Source organism: Leptonychotes weddellii, chromosome 1, assembly GCF_054177405.1.
Source record: "Leptonychotes weddellii isolate Sample4059 chromosome 1, ASM5417740v2, whole genome shotgun sequence".
In the NCBI taxonomy this organism is placed as follows: Eukaryota; Metazoa; Chordata; class Mammalia; order Carnivora; family Phocidae; genus Leptonychotes; species Leptonychotes weddellii.
This window is the reverse complement of record NC_138369.1, coordinates 11,882,358-11,904,367: the sequence shown is the minus strand read 5'-3', so window position 1 is coordinate 11,904,367 and position 22,010 is coordinate 11,882,358. Positions and strand designations below refer to the sequence as shown.

Here is a 22,010-nt window from a genome sequence, read left to right as displayed (position 1 = left end):
GCCTTGCAGGTGGCTCAGTGCTGGTGTCTTGCAGGCAAGCTGGGCATTCAGTGATGACAACAGCTAAATCAGTCTTAACAGGTTGCATTCCATGCTAATGAGCTCCATCTCTCATACCGTGGCCACTCTAATTCATGTGTCAGTTGTGCCAACACTGGAGTGGCCAATGACCAAGACCGGCCAACATCAGCTGTCTTAGCTATTCAGTTCTTCTTCCGTGCTGGATGCTCTCCGATGGGCATTAACATGACACAAAAATGTGCACAATTTCCCAGTCATCCATCCACATGCCTCCATCTTACACCTCCTCATCCCCAATCTTCCAGGCCCCTCACCAGCCAGCCAGGTCATTCCCTACTGCCATACGTCAGTATGAATTCTAACCTTGATCCACTTCTCCTACCCCAGGTGGATGACCAGGCATATTCCCCATTTAGGGGTGTTTTCCTTCACCACTGTCTTTTTGAGCCATTGCTGGGTGAGGTTCCAGTGAAGTTGCTGTCTGCATTTCAGTTTATACACCCACACACAACCAAGCTTGGACATAGGGAATCCACCGTATAGCCATAGGTGTGAGCTGAAGTAGAGTGTTGGTGCAGCAGTGGTGGGTGACACGGGGTTCTGGGCCACTTTCTCATGCAGCTCACCTGTGCCCTCTCACGTTTGTGCCTGATCCCAGCAGTAAACATGGCACTGGCCCTGCCTGCCCTTAAGCCTTGGTGCGTCTCATAAAACTCAGCTCATGACAAACATTTCAGCATGTGGCCATTTGGTTTCCCATGCACCAGTATTCTGTCTCTACAAGGGCCCAGGAAGAATTCCAGGAGCTTTATAAAGGTACATACCCCTCCACTGTGGACAGCACAGCCTCAACCAGAGTCCCAGGGGCATGCACTATGATCCTTGCTCTGGCAAGGGCCACAGCTCCATATGGCATCTTGTCCCACCCCCTCCACTGTCAGCCATTCTGGCATTTCAACTTCACGTAGCCCAGGCCATAACTTTCTCCATGCGTCTAGGAGCCATCCCAGTATTGGGGTCACACTATCTCCTGGGGCATTTGCCAGGGTGTTAAATCTTGTATTTCAGGAGAGCTCCCCATCTTTGTGGTCTGGCCATGGGTCAAACACCCTGAGAATTCAGCCCCACATGTCTTCTCCCAGCTGGGTCATGCAGCTCTTCTGGGGGAGTTATAGCCTGATGGCTAGGAGAGAAGACAGGTACAGGTCTTATGGGATGTGATGCTGTCTTGCAGAGAGAGATGTCTGCATTGTCTCCAAGCAAGGTGATAACAAGTGCTTCTTTTTTTTTTTTTTCTTTTTTAGCATCCATTGAATTTATTCAGCATAGCCACAGAAGTATTGTCTTCATGCTGTCACACACAGACAAAAACACAGATAAAGCACTATATCCATATTTTGCCCAAGTGTATTTGTTTTGAGGCTCATTTATATATTTTTCATATGGCACAGACCATCATTTAAATAATGGACATTTTCAATGTCAACTCCTTTGTTGACTTTCTCAATATCTTCTGCAGACATCTTCATGACTCCAACACACAGAGCATGCTGTTTTCCTTCTGCCATGATTGCAACAATCCTATCTACTGCACCAGGAGAAGAGTTAGCCTGGACACATAATATTTACTCCACTGAGTACAAATTTGATGGCTCCTTTATCAACCTGCTGGTGCAGCAGAATAAAAGGATATTTGTGAAGTAAACTTAAGGTTGGATAAAAAGGCCCTTCTCTGTCTAAAAAATAGTAACTCGCCATTCACTGTAAGGATTTCTATATGTTCATGGCACCACATATTTTGACAGACTCTTTCTTAGGCATTATATGATTAAGCCATGGTTCCACACCTGGAAATTACTCTATCACTTGGTTCTTAATACCCTTAATAATTGAGGTTTTCAAATGGATGCAGTTAGACACATTTTCTTTTTCATCAAATTTCTTGAACACGTTCCAGGGTGAAGGGGGAGATGATAGGGAAGAGACTGGAATGGAAAAAATTGAATTAGCAAGAGTCCAGCAGCTCCCCTGACCCCGGAAAGCCCTCAGTGACAGTCGGAACTGTTGTCGTCATCTGGAAAAGGAGACAGCCAGCCGCACGTTAGGGCTCTAACGAAAACGGACTACTTCCACTCCTCTGAATCTAGCACCCATTTTGCCTGCTTATTTGGGGCTACCAATTTCCCTTCCCACCGGTAGCTGAAAAGGCAGGAGTTGGGAAGAAAGAAGAGCTAGAACAATCATTCTAGTTGTAGGAAGAGAATGGAGAGACAGCACTTGTTCTTAATAGGGACGGGGTGGGCCATTTCTGCAGGCTCCAAGGAGTCTGGTTGAAAGTTCGGGGGCATCCACCCAAAGCCCCCAAAACCAAGTTTTAGGGTCTCTCTCTCTCTCACACACACACACCACACAGCCTAACAGATCTACGGTGGGTAGCTGACTAACCTTACCAAGAGCTTGGCCACTCTAATTAGTCCTGGGTCTGGGTCTCAGCTTTCTTGCTACACAAAGCATCTCTGTTTGCTTCAGTGGCAACCAGCACTTACTATCCCATGACCTGTGAGAGTGTTAATGCTTAGACTGCCAGCTGTATCTGGCATGGGTATATAGGTGCATGGGTGTTCCATCTAGTCCGTGAGGGGGTTCTCATTGCCAGCCAGCCAGGGAGCAATCTAGTTCCAAAATCCCTTTCCAAAGTGCCTTCCTTCCCACTCCCATCTGTCTTGAGTTAGTTTCTCTGGGAGCTGATGTTGAGATTGATTTTGGCAAGCAGGATATAGATTAGCTGTCAACCTCTGTGGCAGGGTAGGGAGGAAGCAGGATTGATCAGAGGTTGAAGCTGAACTGTGGTGCAGCCTATGGAAGGCTCTGTCTGAGTCGTATGTGGCCATCACAGTTGACAGTTGTTGCAACTGGTCCACTGCTGCACCGCACTGGGCCATTGGATTCAGGAGCCCCAGGGAATGCCCATCCATGGGTGAAGCTGCTCTGTGGGTGGAAGCTGACCTCACAGGAGGCCTATAGCAAAGTCTGTAATATTAAAATATATAATTGGGGTGCCTGGGTGGCTCAGTCAGTTTAAGCGTCCCACTCTTGATTTTGACTCAGATCATGATCCCAGGGTCATGGGATTGAGGCCCACCCAGATTGTCTCTCTCCCTCTCCCTCTGCCTCTGCCCCTTCTCCCCTGTCCCCAGCAAGCACACTCATGTGCTCGCGCTCTGTCAAAAATATATATGTACATAACTGCTCTATAAAATGAGATTAATAACATAACTATAAAATAATCACTACATAAAATTGTATATTGTAAAATAATATATAACCATTCTTTAAAATATTTTCTCACCAAAAACAGCTATCTCAGGGACTGAGAAGATGGAAGATCATGGCAGACATAGAAATATATAATCACTCTGAATCATGGAACACTACATCAAAAACTAATGATGTAATGTACGGTGATTAACATAACATAATAAAAAAAAAAAAAGAAATAGATAATCACTCTACAAAAACTGGTAAAACTGATTTAGTTTGTGACAGCCCTGGCAAGACTCGTAGGAAAACTAAAGAAATCAGAAGAACCCAGAACTTTGAAGATCTTTGAGGGTAATCCATACTTATGATGTAAGCTGAGAGAATTGCATGGAGGGCATCTGGCTAGGGCTGCTCACCCCACTCCTCTAGGTCCCCTGTTACTTGGTCAAGAATGAATGAGGGTTTCCCAGGTGTCCAAGCAGAAGCCCAGAGAGCCAGGAACCAGCCTTTTTTTTTTTTTTTTAAGATTTTTATTTATTTATTGAGATAGAGAATGATAGAGAGAGAGCATGAGAGGGAGGAGGGTCAGAGGGAAAAGCAGACTCCCTGCCGAGCAGAGAGCCCGACGCGGGACCCGATCCAAGGACTCCAGGATCATGACCCGAGCCGAAGGCAGTCACCCAACCAACTGAGCCACCCAGGCTCCCCAGGGACCAGCCTTCTTAGCCAACTTCCTCTCTTCTTCGACCACATTACAGAGGCCCTAGCCCACCCAAACATTTTTTCTTTACTTACACTAGTATGAACAAGTGTTACAACTTCTCCAAAGAAAGTTTGGGTGCTGCAGGAGAATTGGCACCTACCAAATAGTTACACACATCTCAAAGCTATATAGAGATACAGAGATACACAGAAATATATAGACATGGATAGACCCCAGTTTTAGACTATAATGAATATAAAATTTATGAAAATAGAAATTAATGTTAAAGCTCCTTATCCCTTAGCTTTTATTCTTACCAGTGTCTGCATTAAACAATTTATCAGTCAATCTAAGTATATTTGGCTCTAAAATCGTAAAATTGGCTCTTAATTTTTAAATACTACAGTTTTCTACCTTACCAAAACAGTAACTTGTAAACCTATGTTTAAATCATCCAAAGACTTCTTAACCAAAGAAGACATTTGTCTCCATCTTCAGAGACACTGTCAGAATATTCCCCAGAGGCCAGGGAGAAATTTCCTGGAACACAGTCAGCCCTTCCCCTGTTCCCAAGCACCGAGTTTATTTCTAAATGGCAGCACTGAGAGAGCTTGGTGGACTGGTCCAGCTCCTCTGGATGCAGAAATAATTTGTAGACCATCAAAATTCTCGGGTAGGTGCAGGCCCCACTTGAAAGCAGTCCTAAATCCCAGTAGACCCAAGCAATCCCCCTGCCCCACAGCTTCCCCCTACCAGAATCATAGGCCCACAGGATGCCAGAAGGGGACTGGACCCTGCAGGCCACTTGTCCCCTCCCACCCTTCCCCATTCCCAGGCACAGACAAGTCAAGCTGTTTGCATTGATTCCAGTACCCCAGTCACCTGGAACTCAGCCCAGAAATTGTGATTTCGTTGATCTTGTATGCAGCCAAACATCAGTATTATTTTAAGCTCTCCAAGTGATTCTAATGTGCAACAAAGTTTAAGAACCACTGCTGTACGCCAGAGCTTTGCCAGTTTTCATCTCAATCTGATTTTAGCAGGTAAAGGTGTGGAAGAAGACAGGCCAATGGAGTGTGAAGGGCACTTTACTCCTGGGTGCAAGGTCATGTATAGGCTGTGTGTTGATGGGCAAGTCATCTGACCTCTCTGGGCTCAGTTTCCGCATACATAAAGTTAAATGGGCGCATTCAATGTCAGAGATCTGCTCCACTGTCAAGTTCTGGGCTTTATCCTGAGGCCTAAAGCCCTCAAAGGATTGCTGTCACCTGCTCCAAGGCTCTCCCTCTGAAGCAGGGTTAACCTGGCTTGTCCTGGAGGCCATTTGAAAAATCTCTGCTCAAAAATACTTTCCCACACACCTTTTCTGGGGCACAAACCTGGGGTTAATAAGGCAGAAGAGTCTCAGAAGCCCAAGTGGCCTTTAGGACAAGAAGGGCTTGGACTGGGAGAAGTTGTGTATGGGAAGAGAGGTCAGTAACAGAGATGTCACTAGATGGACTCAATGAGCGAGAGAAAAGATGAGACTGAGCTTCCTGAGGGCAGTGACAGACTGAGTTGATAGAGCCCTTGTCCCGGGATGTCTCTCTCGTCAACTCATCTGTAGTTCTACTTCTATCCATGAAATATCTTGTGACGTACAGGTCAGTAGGGACTTTCTCTTTCTCCTGAATTGAAAGCTTGTTTCCAGTAAATAGGAAGGTGTCTCCACTTGGATCAAGTGCATCTTCTAAGTGCATCTGGAAGGTGTCCAAGGCTCTGAGCTACAGTCATCATCCCGTGTCTCTGTGATGATTGCACTGGGTCAGGGACTGATGGGAAAATCAGTTCCTTTCCAACATTTGTACTAATATGTCCCAGTCTCCATGAAGGCTATGCTTGCAAAGAGGGAATATGAGAGGTTATATTTCTCTAACAAGACCATGGCCTTGATATAGAAGTGATGGACTCCTTAACCACATATGTGACTGCAGTGAGCTAGGCCATGTTTTAGACACAGGTGGGAAGGATGAGTCAGAGCAGATACTCAAGGTATAGTTGGGGAGGCAGGTGTGTCGGCAGGTGAGTTCAGTCAGTCCAGGGTTCCGCGTGCTGGCATGAAGTCTGTGCAGGATTGAGGGAACAGGAGAAAGAGACACACTTCTACAGGACTGGGCCTGAAGGGACAGTAAAGAGTCAGTTTTGCTTTTATTTTTTTTCCTGTTTTAATTTTGTTTTCTTAGAATACAGTTGAATATTTTGTAAAACTCTAAAAAATATAAAGAAAATACTTCTCTTCGGGCGCCTGGGTGGCTCAGATGGTTGAGTGTCTGCCTTCGGCTCAGGTCATGATCCCAGGGTCCTGGGATCGGGTCCCACATCGGGCTCCCTGCTCCTTGGGAGCCTGCTTCTCCCTCTGCCTCTCTCTCTCTCTCTCTCTGTCACTCATGAATAAATAAATAAAATCTTTAAAAATAAATAAATAAATAAAAAACATTAAAAAAAGAAAGAAAAGGGGCGCCTGGGTGGCTCAGTCGGTTAAGCGTCTGCCTTCGGGTCAGGTCATGATTTCAGGGTCCTGGGATAGAGCCCCGCATCGGGCTCCCTGCTTAGTGGGGAGCCTGCTTCTCCCTCTCTCTCTACTCCTCCCCCCTGCTCGTTCTCTCTCTCTCAAATAAATAAATAAGATCTTTTTAAAAAAGGAGAAGTATTTGGCAATAGAATTTTTTCATCAACAAAGATACTTATGCCATTTAAGATAATAATGTTACTACATTTTAAGCCCAAACAAGGAAAAAATTGGAAATGTATGTGAGGGAACCCTGCAATCTGAACCATTAGCACTGCCCCTAAAATAGCACATTGGCACAGACGAGCAAGATATAAAAGGCAAAGACATGAAGACATGTCTTCTCTGTACGAAGTATGAAGGCAGTGATTATACACAAATCAGCTTTTCCACCACTGTCCTTGGTTGAGAACAGCCATGGGTTCATATGAAATTATTAGGCTCGTTATTTGTCTCACACACACACACACACGAAAGAAAACACATATCCACCACATGATCACTTTCAAACTATTAAACTGTTATTTTTATTTTTTAAAAAAAGATTTTATTTATTTGACAGAAAGAGACACAGTGAGAGAGGGAACACAAGCAGGGGGAGTGGGAGAGGGAGAGGCAGGCTTCCCGCTGAGCAGGGAGCCCGATGTGCGGCTCGATCCCAGGAACCTGGGATCATGACCTGAGCCGAAGGCAGACGCTCAATGACTGAGCCACCCAGGCACCCCAAACCATTAAACTGTTATTAAAAACAAGAAGCCGAGGTGCCTGAGTGGCTCAGTCAGTTAAGCATCTGCCTTTGGCTCAGATCATGGTCCTCAGGGTCCTGGGATTGGGTCCCACGTTGGGCTCCCTGCTCAGCAAGGGAGTCTGCTTCTACCTCTCCCTCTGTGTTTTTTCTCTCAAATAAATAAATAAATAAATAAATAAATAAATCTCTAAACTTCACTTCCCTTATAAAAAACAAAAACAAACAAACCACAAAAATCAAGAAGCCAGTCAGAGCCATACAAGATCCAGGAGCTCACATTCTCACAGGCCAGTGTTACTGAAGACAGCGCCCAGCCAGAGTAGGATCTGCCAGAGCTCGCTTTCCCAGAGCTCACTGCTCAGCAGCAGCAGGCACTGCAGATCTGTCCAGCTGCTCAGTGCTAAGTTGGCTGATGTTCCTGAATTTGATCATTTGAAAAGTATAACATCACCGTTGACTCTCCTGCATCTTAAAATACACCAAGTAAGGCCACTTTAATATTGGGAAAAAGAAAAGAAGTTTTGTGAATCTACCTTTCTTGAAACTACCCAATGCATATTTGAGAGTTACAGGAATCTGGGAGTTTGAAGTAAGAAAGAAAGAAGTTGTGCAAAGCTGTATTCAAATTAAAATCATTTAAGTTGCTTTCAGCTCCTTGTGCCAAAATTCTGTAAACACTTATCTTCTTTCACACAAAGTGTATATACCTGGGAGGCAGAGTTCCAGGTTAAGACTCAAAAGGTGCAGAGAAATTGTATGAGGTTTAGGAAGCTACTCAACCCTTCTGAGCCTCAGTTTCCACACCTGTAAAATGGGGATCATAGGCCTTCTTCATGGAGATGTTAGATATGTAAAAATGTCTGTCAGTGTCCATGTTACTAGCAGAGTATATTTCAAAATAGATGAAAAAGATAATATCAATGAGACCAAAGACGAGGTGCCCAGCTTGGTAAGTGGCCCCATTCGCATGAGAATGAGAGGAGCTACAAGTAACTAAGATTCTTCACAGCTTCATTGGAGAGGACAAACATGAGAACTACAAGTAGGTAGCTATTGTACTTACTGCGCAGTGACTTTATGTAGTGAGGGTGAACTCCCTAAAAACACTGCAAGATACAGAAACAACCAAATGGCCTCTAGGAAATAACAACAAAGCAATCAGTGCAGCAAATAGGAATGGGAATGGGGTAAGTAAAGTGTCAGAGCCACAAAATCTAAGCAAAGGCTAAACCACAATGAACACCCAGCGCCTAGCACATTCTGGGAGTTGTAGTCCTGCAGCCCTGAAAGCAGCTGGCTGGGAGCGACTGAGAGACTACAGCTCCCAGCATGCCCAGGGAGAGGCCTCTCCTCCCGCCCCGCCCCTCCGCGGCCCAGGGGCGGTGCCGCCAAGCCCGGAGGAGCGCGGATCTCCCCCAAGCCCCGCCGCCAGGGACACAGCGCGGCCCAGCGGGCCCCGGACAGCCTGACTCGCGCTGTAATCGTGATAGAGCATCCTTACGAATTGCCGATGGCGCCATTTGTTGTGGCCGAAGCCGGATTTCTCGCAGGCCGGCCCATCTGACAGCCTGAGGGGAGTTGGCCATGGGTACCAACCTCCACGACTCAGCGCGCCCCGCCCTTCCCACCGCCTCACTCCCGCCTCTACTCGCCTCGCCCTCCGAGCCACGCCCCCTCGGACATGCGCGGTGCCGCCGGGCCGCGCACGTTGAGGCGGCCCTCGGTGGGGTTGGGGCTTAGGGACTCGCGCGGACTTGGCGGTTGGTGACACTTCTTAGAACCCGTGCGGAAGCTCTTAAGTCGGTATTTGAAACGTAAACCCACCGGCTACGATGGAAATACCGGTACCTGGAAACCTGGAACTTGCCTTTTCAAAGCCACCTTTCTCGCCGTCACCTCTGTCCCTCGGGGCTGCCATAATCGTCCCCATGGACCCTCGGTGGTGTGGCTCCCCGCAGAGTGCCCCTTGGAGCCCTGGGCTGGCTGAACAGCTTATTAGAGGGACTGACTGCCCAGTGCGGTGTTTTGAAAAGGAGAAACATGACAGTGGACAGGCCCAATTCTGCGTGGTACAGATGGGAAAGTCAGGCGGGCAGGTCAGTAAGCTCCTAATCCCCTTGGGGGACCGCGCGCAAGCCACTTCTCTGACTCCCCTGACCTATCCTGGCCCCCTTGGCCTCATTCACACCGCCAGCAGGACCACAAGCTCCCGTTGGTCCTTCCCAAGAGATCAGGGAAGTTTGTGGAGGAAGGTAGTACGACAGTTTCTGCCCTACTGCCCGGCTCCTTTGGAACCCCTTTAAATATAACTTTTTAAATATCCCTTCAGAACCACAAAATAATTAAACAATTTGTTGCTGTTGGGGGTTATAGTGATAATTTTTTTAAGTCGTTTTTCCATTTAGTTTTTCTGATTAACTCCAGTTACTCCATCACTACACACGTCTCAAACTCACTTCAGCAAAGCTCCAATTCTGTGCAGGAAGGATGCAAAAAAAGCAAAATATCCATGGTATAACTTTCTGGAGCATCAGTCCTACTGCCAGATTTGGAAGAAATGAAGTTAAGTAATTTCCAAGGTAAGTAATTAAAAACTTGAAACTAAGACGAAGCTGGAAAGTCATATGCCTTTAAGTGATTGTTAATAGTCTATGCCTGAAATGTCAGGACTTTCTCTGAGAACAAATTCTAAGGAGACCTTATTTCCCATTATTTTAAACAAAAAATTATAAGGCATAGCAAGTCCATCAAAAAACCCTACCAATTCTTCGGTGTCTGGCTTGGCTCAGTCACAAGAGCTTGCAATTCTTGATTTCTGGGTCGTGAGTTCGAGCCCCATGTTGGGGTGAGAGTTTACTTGCTGTGAAAATGTTGGGGTTCGGAGTGAACAGTCAGAATTCTTGAGGCATCTTCCGTGCAAAAAGGGTGGTTTTATTAAAGCACAGGGGATAGGACCCTAGGGCAGATCTGCACTGGGGTCGTGAGGAGTGGCTGGTTATAGACTTTCAAGTTGGAAGGGAGTTAGGGATAGTGTAAATCTCTAAGGAATTTGGAAGCCAGGTTTTCAGGACCTTGAGGGGTTAGCTGTCGTTAGGAAAAGGGCATTTACTATTGTCTAGGAAAACCTTAGTCATGAGACCCATCAGATGTATATCAGTGGGCCGTATGCTTGGAGGATGATTGCTAACATATCTTGGCGAGGTGGAGGGAGGTGGCAGTAGAGATACAGGAAGTTTCCAAAGGAATTTTTATATGTTAAAGAAGACTTACAAGATCCTGGATGTCGGGCTAATGTTAAGATAAGATTGCCTTTTGCTTCTAGCAAGTATTGAGTTGAGTTCTTAGAAGAAGGTCACTCTGCCTGTCTCAAGGACTTGTCAATGGGCTGTAAGTTGTAAGGAAATTTTTTTTTTCCTTATTTCTTTTGCCTTTGTTCTCCACATCATACGTAAAAAATTAAATCAAAAAAATAATACAGCTGTTAGCATACGGTTGCTTTTTGTGCAGTAGCAGTGCTGTGTTGTAGACCAGCAGCATCAGATACTGTACATCTTGACGACACTCCAAAGATTTGCAAAGTGACTAGTGTGATTGATGGTCTGCTGATTGTATTTGAAAGCAACATGAAACTTTTCCTTGTTCAAAGTATATTTTTTGAAGACTCAATTTAAACTAGAGAGACAAATGACTGCTATGCACTTTGGGTATTAAAAATTAAAATCTTCTTCCAGGAAAACATTAATTGGGGGTATATTCTGTGGGTATGCCTGTATCATGAAATAGATGGCAAAAATCCCATTGATTTTTTTTTAAAGATTTTATTTCTTTATTTGAGAGAGAAAGAATGAGACAGAGAGAGCATGAGAGGGGGCAGGGTCAGAGGGAGAAGTAGACTCCCGGCCGAGCAGGGAGCCCGATGCCGGACTCGATCCCAGGACTCCAGGATCATGACCTGAGCTGAAGGCAGTCGCTTAACCAACTGAGCCACCCAGGTGCCCAAAATCCCATTGATTTTAAAGATTGAGGTTATAATTTAGTAAAGTGGGGGCTGAGAAGGCCTTTCAGATTCTGACCCCAGAGTTCTGCAGTCCTGTGTCAGTAATGATCCCTTGCCAACCTCGGAACACAAATGTACCCTAATGTTGTATATTAAACACAGACCTCCTTTGACCCCCGGGTCCTCTCCATTTCCCATTCTTCTCTGCTCCATTCAAGCTACCTCTCCTCATCTTCTCTCCTAAACCGATTCCGGTCCAGCTTCCCTCCTCACCACTTCACTGAAGTGGCTTTCACGGGGGTCACCAATGATTGCCATTTTACTGAATTCAGGATTAAGTTTTTGTTTTCTCAGCCTTTTAGCTGAAACACGATTGAGCACTTCTTCCATCTTAAAACAGTTTTCTCTGGATTTGCCTCCCTCCAGATTCACTCCCGCCTTACTCTGTCTTCCTCTTATTGCTCCTCCTCCTCCACAAGTTCTCTGGGATCCTCAGCCCCCTTCTTTTTCCTATGGGCCCTCTCTTCTTAGAGCGAACCTACGGAGGCTCCCAGCTTTGAATACCATCTACCTGCTGAGCACCCCCAGGCCTAGATCCTCTTTTCTGAGGGGAGCACTCAGGAGTCATCACTGGCTCTTTTTCCCTTCTCATCCCACATGCAGTCCTCCAGCAAGTCCTGTTGCCGTGCATCCTGATTGCAGCCACTCCTCACTGTCTCCATTTCTACACCAGTTTCAGTCACCCTCCTCTCTTACTGGTCTTCTGCAAAGACTGCCTCCTAACCCAGCTCCCTGCTTCCCCTCTTACTCTCCTACAGTCCATTCTCCAGTCAGCATCCAGGGTGCTCCATAGAAAACATGAAAGACATGATATATATTAACCCCACACCCCCCCAACTCCCCCCTTCACTCCCACCCCCGTTAAACCCTCCCACTGGCTTCTTGTTGCAACAAAATAAAAGCTTAGAGGGGCGGGGAGAAAATAAAATAAGTGCTTAGATAACCAGATAACCTGGCCCCTGCCTACTTTTTTGGCCTCATCTCCTATCCTTGCTTGTTCGTACTACTGTGTGTCAGATTTTCCAGTATCTAGAGCTGAAAGCAGTCTTAACTGAGAAATATTAAATCATAGAATCTAGAGCATGGGAGGCACGAAAGGAAAAGTCTTAAGAGAGAATGAAGGTTTAAATGATTAAAAAAAAACAAAAATATGCAAAACAATAAAAGTACTACTGAACTGTACGTACCTACCCAAAAGAATGTAGTAACAAATAACAAAGTGAATTTTTTTTTAACAAACCAAGACAACTCACAAAGAAATAGAAATACCTTTCATTATATTTTGAAAACAAAAAGATATATTTAGTAAATATAAAAGGACAAAAATTTTAACATCTTACAATTCTGGGCCATAATGCAGTAAAATTAGAAATAACAGAAATGGGGAATTTAAAGATGCTCAACTCTTTGAAAATGTTAAAATATTCTTTTAAATAAATTAATGCCTGGATCAGGGTGCAAATCCAAAACACAACCGCAGTGCCTATAAATACACGCACTTGCAAATATAGCATGCCTGGATATATGCAGTGGCGATCAGAGAGCTCTCTGACCCAGAAGCTCCTTTAGTGACCAGGTTATGTTCATCCTCCTAACTCTGCCCTGGAGTCATTTAACATCATCTCATTACAAGTGGGAGCCACAGTGAAGGCAGTACTAGGAACTATAACTATTACAGGTACCTGAAAAGTAGGACTCCCTCCTGCTGAGCCGGACCTTGACTTCAGGATCCTTTCCAGCCAAGGCTCCAGGCAACCACCACCAATGGATCTGTGTTGTGTACAAACTCAAAACTGCCCTCCAACAGCAGGTAGCGTGGAAACTGGCACCAGCAGCTTCCATGGAAAAGAAATGATGGCCCTCAGAAGAATATGTGACCCGCCTCACATGAGGACTCAGGGTCCCATGAGTTCTGGCCGGGCCTCAACTTCAAATCTGCCTCATCCACAAAACATTCCTGATCCTTGGGGCACCTGGGTGGCTCAGATGGTTAAGCATCTGCCTTCGGCTCAGGTCATGATCCCAGGGGTCTGGGATTGAGCCCTGCATCAGGCTCTCTGCTCAGTGGGAAGTCTGCTTCTCCCTCTCCCTTGCTATTCCCTCCGCTTGTGCTCTCTCGCTCTCTCTGTCAAATAAATAAATAAAATCTTTAAAAACAAACAAAAATTCCTGATCCTCACCCTAGCTGTACCTAGTGTCTCTCTCCCTCTTCCAAAATATCCATGCAATTCTTTCTTTGTAACTCCCTTGCAGGAAAAAGGGAAAACGCTATTTGTGAAGAACTGTTAAGTGCCAAGCACTATGATAATCAAGAAAGCCTATGCCGAAGGGTTGTACCTCAACCTAGAGGACATGCCAAAAAAGAACTTTCAATCAAGGACCCTTCCAAAACTCTTCAGTGACCTCACCAAGCAGTGTGACTCTGGAAAAAGCTCAAATCTCACCCTAAATGAGATGCCTATTCCCAGTGCCTGAGAGGACAGAGGCCCAGAGCACACTTGTGGCAGATCCCCTGGGCAGAGGTGTGACCCAGCAGTTCAGGGGTGAGTGGGTGTCCTCAGGCAAGTTCTAATTCGTACCTGAATAAAAAAGATTGGGATAGGGAGAGGGGCTCTTGAGTCTAGTAAGTGAATTTTAAATATACAAGAGTTCATCTGGAAGCCATCACCCTACACTTGCTCTCTAGCTCATAAGACATGAGGCCCTTTGACATGAGGCAGAAGAGAATGAAGGCCACCCTGCTAGGCACCACCCTAGATCCGTTTAGAGCTGGATCAGGCTCTAACACCAGGGGGGCTCACTTGTGTGCTAAAGGACCTACAAGGCACTTTCCCTGCAGCTAAACAGGCTCCAGACAACCTTAGTGTTTCCAGCACTCTGGACAGCTTCATCTTTCTTCCTAACATTTTTGAGGTAGAGTTTGTACTCAGGACTAATGCAGAGAAGGATTTAGGGAACTGCAGACAGGTTAATTCACCCAGAGCTCTGAAGATTACTTCACAAGTGGTTGGTTGTCTCATCTCTTATATTCCTGAATTATCCATTAATTCAGAGACACAGTGTAACAACCTTGAAAGGATGTCAAAACCAGGACTGCAGAGGCCCCAGGCCTGAGTCACGGGAGGCCATAGAGCCGGGGTTCAAAGCACAAGCTCCTGATACAAGCTTTGCCACTCACCAGCACCATGATTGTACAAAGTGCTTAACCCCACTCAACATTCATTTCCTCGTGTGTTCAATGGGCACTTGTACCTAAAAGGAATTGAAATGGTCTAGAAAGTCTGTGGCTTGTTATTTGTTGGTGTTAATATCACTACTATCAAACCTGCTCAAGGGAGTGTCAACCCTGTGTTCTCTAAGACAAACATGAATGACAACCAGTTGAATCAATAATCACCTCCCACAATCCAGCTTTAAAAGCAACTCAGAAAATGGAAGTTAAATGCCTCCCCATTAAATGTTTCTTTATTGTGTTTATTTCTACAGCAGTATCTCCCCTCCCTGACAAACATGGAGGAAGAGACAGAAGAGCAGGAGGGAAGAAGTGCCCCAGGACAACAGTTCAGTCTCTGAAGATTCATCCAGGTTGGGACAAAGGGCCAGCCTCTCTACTTATCTCCCCATTGGCTCCCAACCATCCTTTAAGCTCACCAGCATTTTGGATTCAATGCCTTTGAATGCTGTGGAAGTGCAGGTACTCCCTTGATTTGAATCCCATGCAGAGTGCCTTGGCAGTCCGCACCTACTATCCTCCCCTGCACGCAGGCCTCGGCTTCCCTGTGCACGCGCTGTAAGCTCCTTGCACCACTCCCGTCTCCGCAGCTGTCGCCTCATCACTGGCTCGGCTCCCACACCTGTCGCTGGGCTCTGTGCAACTCAGGATCTTCTTGCTCCCTCTTTAAAAGCAGTCTTTGGTTTTATCCCTGCCTCGGCTATCCACCATGTGAGCTTTTGCTGGCTTCACTGTGTTTGAAGGGCCACGCCAGTTCTTTCTGGGCAGCCTGAAACACGGGTATCTGTCTGAGGAGGAAGTTGAAGAAGCTCCCAACAGTCCCCTGTCAGCCCTGGCTGTTGCCAAAGGGAGAGGCTGGGGTCCCATCACCGGGCCACCCAGGATGGAGGGAGTTTCTGTTGTAGGATAAACCCCGAGGGCAGCTGGTTCCATGTGGGGCTCTACCACATGGATGGTAGGTGCTGTGGGTAGAGGGGAGGCCCCAGGGCCACACTGGGGACTGTGCTAGGGATTGGGGGGTCCTTGTCTCCAGGCTTGGTGGGCGACTGGCAGACACTTTGGCTGGGCTGCTGGCCTTCCACTGACTCCCAGTCCTCCCCAGGCTGCCAACTTTCTGAGTTACAGAATGCAACAAAGGTGGGAATGATGGGCTCACCACAACCGCATTTCTTTGTGTTGGCAGAGACCCTAGGCTGAAGTGTGCAGGATGGGGAAGGACAGCAGCTGTTGGTAGGATCAGCTGAAGGTGGGGGCTTCACAGCAGTGGTCCACCCCTCCGCCTTGGGGCTCTTGCAGCCTAGGATCAGGTAGTTGGCCATCACGTCATCATAACTCCAGCCCATCAGCAGGTCCTGGATCTGGTGCCACCCATAACCCATGGATAACGTCACCTCAGTTCTGCCAGGGGTCCTTGTAGCCCAGGGGGTGGCTGGATGTAAGGCTTTAGTTCCTCTTCATGGACCATGTTCATCCAGGGGTCCTTCATGGTTTCCTCTAAAGCGCTTCTCTCACTGGGATTGAAGGCCAGGAATTGCTCTAGTAGGTTTTCACACTCCACAGACATATAAAGGGGAATGCAGTATATTCCGCTCAGTACCCACTCCCACAGCTCCCCAAAGTCCTGTAAAGGCAGGCATCTGCTGGTCACTGGACAGTCATTGTATAGAGGATGGCTCCAGGCTCCACACGGCCACTGCGAGGCTGTTGTACTTTTGGCATAAGGGGGACTACCACAGAAGGTGTTTAGCTTATGGCCGACAGTGAACTCATTGCTGAAGCCAAAGTCTACAACCTTGATGTTCAGGTCGGCTTCCAAAAGCAGGTTCTCTGGCTTTAGGTCCCTGGGGATGATACCCTCCTGGCAATGGTACTACACAGTGAACACTATCTGGCAGAATCTGCCTCCGGGGCTGCTCCTTTCTCATGCAGGCATGGTCCAGTGGGTGATCAAGTGCCTGTAGTGTACTCCGTGACCAGATAGAGTGTTTCCGTGGTGTCAGTCACCTTGAGTGGTTTCATGACTCAAGGGTCGTGATTCAGGGCCTCCAGGCTCTGGACTTCAAGGAATAGTCTGTGGAGGCTGGAGGAGCTCTGCTGGCTCTTGTTAATGACCTTCATGGATGCTTCTGTCCCACTTAGGTTGTGCCAGACCGACCTCACTTCAGCAAAGCCGCCCTGGCCAAAGGTCTTGAGGAGCCAGTGGTTGTCAGTGCAGGTCTCCTGGTCGCAGGCATGGCTGTGAGGTCCCGCAGCTCAGCAACTTACTGCTAGCAATACTAACTAGAAATGCCCCCTAACAGGGGCGCCTGGGTGGCTCAGTTGGTTAAGCGACTGCCTTCGGCTCAGGTCATGATCCTGGAGTCCCAGGATCGAGTCCCACATCGGGCTCCCTGCTCGGCGGGGAGCCTGCTTCTCCCTCTGACCCTCCCCCATCTCGTGCTCTCTCTCTCTGTCTCATTCTCTCTCTCAAATAAATAAATAAAAATCTTTAAAAAAAAAAAAAGAAATGCCCCCTAACAGTACTAACAAACTATATAAAGATGAGAAAAAAAGAAACAAAAGAGAAAGAGAACAGAGAGGAAAAAAGCTAACTGTGGTCCAAAGTCCCTCAGCTCACCAAACACCAGCTCACTGGCCTAAAAGAACTAAAAAATGTAGGCCTGGCCAAGGGCTTTTACAGAGAGGTACTTAGGATTCTCTCTTGATGGCTCTTCTTGAAGTCGGTGCAAGAAAGGGACCTGTTAAGGCTGGGGATAATTCACAATGGTCTTCTCACTTGGGTCTCAGGAACCCTTTACTCTAAATAAAGGGGGAGGGGAACACCCCCAAAGGCCTTTTTGTTTATGTGGCTTAGAGTGATTGATATTTACCTTACTAAAAATTAAGGATGCTTTGGTGGCCTTTTCATGTTTAGTTTGGAAATCTGTAATAATTTTTGGTGTTTAAAGAAAGCCATGATGTCTATACTTCAAATAATTCAGTTCCTTTTTCTTAAAACTCTGGCTGATCAGTGTCAACATGATACCACAGTTTAACTGGCTTCACAGTAGCTATGAACAAAGACTCTCCTTGACTAAACTTTAGTCATTCTTCTCTAGGCCTGGACCTTGTAGTCTGTCCTTGGCTATCCTGCACCACCCAGTTGTAGCAAGAATCTTGTCAAGTCAGTTTAGAGAGAACTCTCCACCCTCAACATCTGATAATATTCTTCATCTACCCGCTTTGGTATCTGTGAGAAAATAAAACATATATATTGGTGTCTGCCCCCAGTTCCTGGCACAGGAACTGAAACCCTTAAATTTCCCAAGTGTTCAGAGCACTAGGAGCGTCTCTTGTTCTAATATTTTGTCTTCAACCCCAGCTCCTGACAGAGGACTCCTAAATCCCTTGGAATTTCCTGGGTGGTAAGAATGTCTTGTTCTAATGAGGCAACTCTGGAGGGGCTCCTGGATGACTCCTGGACAGAGACTGTCATCAGAAAGGCCAAGCCATGATTGGAGCTGGACTATTCGGCTCCATACCACTGCCCCTCACCAATCCTCAAGAGAGGGGAAAGGGGCTGGAAATGGAGTTAATGATCTACATGAGGAAGCCTCCATAAAAATCCCAATATTACAGGGTTCAGAGAGTCTCCACATGGATGAACACATCCACATTGGGAGGGTAATGCACCCCAGCTCCATAGGGACAGAAGCTCCTGTGCTCAGGACCCTCCCAGACCTCGCCCAGTGTATCTCTTCATCTAACTGGTCACGTATCCTTTATCACATCCTTTAATACAGTGGTAAACAGAAGTGTTTCCCGAGCCCTGTGAGCCACTCTAGCAAATGAATTGAACCTACGGAAGGGGTTGTTGGAAGTTCCACTCTAGAGCTTATCAGTCAGAAGCACAGGTGATAACCTGGACTTGGATTGGCATCTGAAGTGGGGGAGGGGCGGCTGCTTTGTGGGTCTGAACCTTAACCTGTGGAACCTGATGCTATCTCTGGACAGATAGTGTCAGAATTGAGTTGAATTGCAGGACACCCCAGCTGATGTCATGGAGAATTGCTTCATGTAGGGAAAAAAACCACTCTTTTGGTGACCAGAAGTGAAGTGTTTTGTGTGAGTAGTAAGGGAGATTCACAGGAGAAAGACTCAGGGGTGGAAAGACTGTGGGTTTTCCTTTGTACAGCATCTGACCACCCTGGCCTGCCTTCAGCAAGAATCCTGTCAGGTCTGTTTAACTAGAATCTTTCTATTCCTGAGGTTGCCTCTTAGTAATTTTCCATCCCCTGACCCTGACCCTCCTCTTTGGCTTTTTTTAGTCCCCATTTTGTGCTGTCCTAGGGATGGGGCCCAGTTCTATACTGAGGCCTCTTTTTCCCCTGTTGCAATAGTTTCTGAATAAAACCTGCTTTTACTGCATTAACTACTACTGTCCAGCTCCGGTTCTTCTTTTTTCTTTTTATATTTTTTTCTTCCAAATTGGTTTTTCTTTAACACTGTAGGGAAATATTCTGTTGCATATGACGCAATAAGGTATGTAACAACTTCTGTAAAGTTGAGGGGAAGATAGCTTTCATCATATTTTTATTTCTTATTTCCAAATTTTGCTCACAGTCTTTGGAATAGATTTCTCCCTTCCATGAGCCAGAGAACTTGCTATGTCCATTGCAGTATCTTTAAATTAGAGGTTGCAGCTGTGGGTCACGAAAGCAAATCTTTATTTTTTTAAGCCCACAGAGCCGTCGTGCTCCATGTCCATATCATTCAGCATGGGCCTGGGGATCCAAGTATGGGCTTGGCATCAAGACGTGAGGGGAGGGAGAAGTCCATTTATTCCTTCTCTAACACTCTTCCTTTCTTCATGTAGATCTGAGTTTCTTACCTATATAATTTTCCTTCTCTCTGAAGAACTTCTTTTAACATTTCTTGACAGGCAGATCTACAAAATCCTCAAATTTTGTTTGTCCAAGAGAGTATTTTTCCTTCATTTTTTTTTTGAAGGATATTTTGCTGGACACAGAATTCTAGATTGGTGGGTTTCTGCAGAGAAGTCTAGTGAAAATCTTATCTTTGTTTCTCTATAAATAAGGTGTATTTCCTCCACCGGGCTTCTTACAATTCAAGATCTTCTCTGTGTCTTTGATTTTTCTGCAGTTTGAATATGATATGCCTAAGTGTAGACTTTTTTTGGTATTTGCTTACAATTTTTTGAGCTTCCTGGTTGTAGTTTGGTGTCTGTCATTCATTTTGGAAAATTCTCAGCCGTTATTACTTCGTAGATTCCTTCTTTCTTGTCCTTTTGTATTACAAGTATGATTACACTTTTATAATTGTCCTACAGTTCTTAGATATTCTGTTTCATTCTTTTTTCTCTTTGCTTTTCGGTTTGGGGAGTTTCTAGTGACATATCTTCAAGCTCATGGATTCTTTTCTCAACTGTGTCCAGTCTACTGATGAACCCATCAAAGACATTCTTTCTTTTTTTTTTTTTTTTAAGATTTTATTTATTTATTTGACAGAGAGAGACACAGCGAGAAAGGGAACACAAGCAGGGGGAGTGGGAGAGGGAGAAGCAGGCTTCCCGCCGAGCAGGGAGCTTGATGCAGGGCTTGATCCCAGGACCCTGGGATCATGACCTGAGCTGAAGGCAGACGCTTAATGACTGAGCCACCCAGGTGCCCCTCAAAGACATTATTTCTTTTAGTGTTTTTTGTTTCTAGCACTTCCTTCTGATTCTTAGAGTTTCCATCTCTCTCTTACATTACCCATATGTTCTCCCATGTTGTCCACTTTTTCCTTTAGAGCCTTAGCATAGTGATCATAGTTATTTTAAGTTCCTGGTCTGATAATTCTAAAATTTCTGCCATATTGAGCCTGGTTCTGATGCTTTCTCTGTGTCTTCAAGCTATAGGTTTTTGCCTTTTAGTATGCCTTGTAGCTTTTGTTGAAAGCTAAACGTGATGTACCAGGTAAAAGGACCTGAGGTAAATATGCCTTTAGTGTGAGGTTCTATGTTTATCTGTGTAGAAGTTATATTTACCGTCTGCTGAAGCTTAGGTGTTAGAGGCTAAAATTTCCTCTGGTGTCCTTGTATTTTTCCCCCACTATTGTCTTTGGGTTTTCCTAGAGACTTCTTCTGAAATAAAGTCGGAGGCTTGCAGTTCTTTCCATTGTAATCCCCTGTTATTGTTCAGGAGCTATACATAACAATGTGGTGGGGAGGTGTGGAGGGAGGGGAAGTGTCCCCTAGTCCCATGATGAAGCCAGTTAACTTTTAGTGAGCCAGTGCTTCAGGCTGAGACCTTTACAACTGCTTCTCGGCCACTCACCACCCTCTGCCTGGGTGAGACTGGAAAACTACAGGGAACTGGAGTTGGTTATTTCCCATTCCCCATGTCTGTGAGGGTCTGGTAAAACCCAGAATGGTTAGACTTTGGTAGAATAGTTTCCTTGAGGGCAGGGTTTTGTTAAGGGAACAGAATACTCTGGGCATATTTCAAAGTGGTTATTTTTCCCTTCCCTTGAGGGAAGCAGGCAGTTTTTCTCTGATCTTCAGGGAGAATCTGAAGGGGCTCCTGGAGGTAAGCTCATGAAAGTGTAGGACCCACCCCTTTAATTTTTAACTCTCAAGCTTGTGCACAGGGAGCCTCTGTCATGCTAAATTGCTATGTTCACTGTTAGATCTAGCATACGATGTCAAACACAGTGCACTCCCTCTTACAGCAAATGAGTTCTCATTGCACCACATCCACACAGCACAAACACTTGGTGTTGGCAGTCTTTTTAATCTTAGGTATTCTGGAGGATGTGGAGTAGTATCTCATTGTTACTTTAATTCAAATGTACATGATTATTAAGGAAGTTGAACTCGGGTGCCTGGGTGGCTCAGTTGGTTAAGCGACTGCCTTCAGCTCAGGTCATGATCCTGGGGTCCTGGGATCGAGTCCCACATTGGGCTTCCCTTGCTCTGCGGGGAGCCTGCTTCTCTCTCTACCTCTGCCTGCCACTCCCCCTGCTTGTGCTCTCTCTGTCAAATAAAGAAATAAAATCTTTAAAATAAGAAAAAAAAAAAGGAAGTTGAACTCACTTTGATATCTTTTTTGGTAAATTACACATTCAGGTCTTCTACCCATTTTTCTATTAGATTGTCTTTTTCTTATTGACTTAGAGGAGTTACTTACATATTCTGAATGTGAGCCCTTTATCAGTTATATGTGTTATATATATATCTGTTCTCTTGACTTTACTCTTCACTCTCTTAATGGTGTCTTTTGATAGGCACATATTCTTAATTTGAATGTAGTTCAGTTTATCAAGCTCTTCCTTTATAGCTGTTGCTTTTTGTGATCTGTTTAAGAAATCTTTCCCTAACTAGGGGCACCTGGCTGGCTCCGTTGGAAGACCGTGCAACTCTTTTTTTTTTTTTTTTAAGATTTTATTTATTTATGGGGC

General features: G+C 45.6%; 1 long non-coding RNA gene and 1 pseudogene across 3 annotated transcripts; one reads left to right on the top strand and one right to left on the bottom strand.

Annotated features, from left to right (window-relative positions):
- Window position 1: 1 nt before the first annotated feature.
- LOC102744346 (malignant T-cell-amplified sequence 1-like) lies at window positions 2-8,867 on the bottom strand (annotated as a pseudogene). Its single transcript, XR_014144301.1, has 2 exons — window positions 8,783-8,867; window positions 2-2,006 (listed from the first exon to the last, which is right to left on the bottom strand). The product of XR_014144301.1 is annotated as a malignant T-cell-amplified sequence 1-like (transcript).
- LOC115943900 (uncharacterized) lies at window positions 8,670-19,201 on the top strand. Of its 2 annotated transcripts, XR_004078474.2 has the most exons (4): window positions 8,886-9,377; window positions 9,706-9,860; window positions 13,592-13,881; window positions 14,825-19,201. It is a non-coding gene; the product is annotated as an uncharacterized LOC115943900 (long non-coding RNA). The 2 variants fall into 2 exon arrangements; XR_004078473.2 differs by lacking the exon at window positions 13,592-13,881 and having other exon boundaries at window positions 8,670-9,377.
- The last annotated feature ends 2,809 nt before the right edge of the window (window positions 19,202-22,010 follow it).